A 2,549-nucleotide genomic window follows, 5' to 3' on the forward strand; every position below is an offset into this window, starting at 1 on the left:
GGTGGTTGATTAGTTAATTTTAAACTCCTGCTCTGTTATTTTGGTAATGGAACCGAAACGCACAGAATTGCGCAACACCTTGTTGAAATAATAATCACTGAGATTATTATTGTTGTTGGGTCATTAATTTGAACATTTTTTATTGCTGTTCTTTAATAAAGTTTGAACATTTTAAGCGAGCCAGAGGAGGACGTGCTGCTCTCAGCGTCCTGGCTGCKTTCAGTTTGTCACCTAATGCCGAGATCGACTCAAAACCTTCCGCGATCCACGTGTTGCACCGCTGCTCTAGCAAAGCAAGAACAGTTCAGAAACAATATGAAATAGGAAAAAAGTTATTTATTAACTGATTAAGTCTGTTTTAGATTGTTTTTGAAAAACGAGTCAGTCACGGCTAATTAGTGGGCGCAGTCGCGGCTGCAGTTTATCCCACTGATTTTTTACAGCAGACAGCCGCTCCTCTCTCTTGCAGGTACTGCGAACCCCCTCTAAATCTTTTAGGGGTACGCAGTACCCTGCCGTACCCCCTTACTTTCACCCCTGCCTATGACTGCTGTGTGGGGAGAGACATTTCAGTAATCTAAAACTAATAGCAAAAAATTAAGCAGTCTACTTGCATACTGCATGTGGACTGTTGCATGTAAAATAGATGAGCAGTAAATATTATGCTGGTATCAGTCTTGAATCAAAGAAAGCAAGTTGCAAGCCTTTAAAATTGTAACATTTTTTATGGGAGTATAAAAAAAGACTCAAGGTGTGCTGTGGTAGCGCAAGGGTTAAGCACAACCCACATATGGAGGCCTTAGTCCTCGACGTGGCCGTCGCCAGTTCGATTCCCGGCCTGGCGACCTTTGCAGGGGGACCCAATCTAATATTTTGTCAGGAGGCCCAAAATTCCTGGCGACGCCTCTGGTACCAGCTGTCGGCAGAAGCTCAGAAGTGAAGTTAAAAGCTGAATGAAGCTTCATATCAGGCAAAGGAGTCTGAAAACAAAGAATCAAAAGAACTCTGTGAAAAAGGGGAGTTTTAAAGACGGCACTCATCTTTCAGAGAAGCAATCAACTAACTGCAGTGCATTATGAGTAAAAGTGGCAGACAAGTTTGTAGTTCCCATCTGATTGAACAATTCCAGCTCTTGGCAGGGCTCAGAAGTGAGCATTAAAGTTTCATGTCAGAAAAACTGAGTTATAAAATAAAGAAATAAAAAAATTAACGAATGTGATGGAAAAAGGGACTCTAATCAAAATTCCAATCTTCAGAATAAGATACAAGCAATAATCCTGCATCCAGTGGAAGTGAGCTGAAGAAATAAAATATGACCATCCTTCTTATCCTTTTCAAAGAAAGTAAAGCAAGTAATTAAAATGTTCTGAAAATAAAATGAAATACTGACCTTTTATTTATTGGATGCCATTTTCATATTTTAGTTTATATAAACTTGCATTTTAGAACAATGCAAGAACATAAACGAACCATATATTTGTTTAAAACTGTGTATGTAAAGCTCAGTTTCTGTAACAACAATAAAGAGATTTGGTAAAACACAATGGGCATCAAGGTAAGGTCAGTGTCTGGGAAAAAACAAGTTCCTGCAAGGAGGAGTCATAATGTTACCACTTGGGAAATTCCCACCACACTTTCTCAAGAACTAAAACACGACAAAAACAATATAACAGCAGAACTAGCWTGACCTAGATTAAACATATTTCAATATATATGCAAAAAAGAAAACCATATAAACATATTTTATAAAATGCATAAATATATGCAAGTATGTCAGTTATGACATCACTCTCTCTGTGATGTCATAATATCATTCTCTTGTTATGACATCATAAACAGTCTTAAGTACTTGAACTTTTTCCCAAGAGATCTTTCAGTGTAGTGTTGAAGAAAGAGTGGCAACTTGTAAAACTTTTATGATGGAGRATCCAGAATTTCTTGAAGAACTTGAGGAATTTTATATAAGGATTCAAAGAAGGAGGTTGCACAGTTTAAATGCAGAGGAATTAGTGACTGAAATGGCGGAATTAATGACGAAAATTAAAAGATTTTATGATTTGGACCAGTCAGAAGAAGATGAGATATTGGAGGCTGTGAGGGAACATCTGAGGCCAGAAGTGAGGCAGCAGCAGCGTCCATCCTGGAGTATGTGGACTTTCTTGTCTGATTGTGGGGAATCTTTTATGAGCGGCTTCAGTTTTGGCTTGGGTTTTGGTACAGCTGCAGGCATTGTTCTGGCTGTGTACAAACTCCTTTCTTAAACACTCTTGTGAATATGGATGGTGCTCTTGGGACGTGGAATGTCTCCTCTCTGGGAGAGATTGGGAGAGGGGTTCCTGCCTCAAGTGGAGGAGTTTAAGTATCTGGAGATTTCGTTCACAAATGAGGGAAAATGGGAGCGGGAGATCGACAGGTGGATTGGGGCAGCATCTGCTGTGAAGCAGGCACTGTACCAGTCTGCAGTGGTGAAGAGAGAGTTGAGTCAAACAGCAAAGCTCTCGATTTACCAGTCGATCTTTGTTCCCACCTCATCTGCGGTCATGAGCTGT

This window comes from Poecilia reticulata, linkage group LG17 (assembly GCF_000633615.1).
Source record: "Poecilia reticulata strain Guanapo linkage group LG17, Guppy_female_1.0+MT, whole genome shotgun sequence".
In the NCBI taxonomy this organism is placed as follows: domain Eukaryota; kingdom Metazoa; phylum Chordata; class Actinopteri; order Cyprinodontiformes; family Poeciliidae; genus Poecilia; species Poecilia reticulata.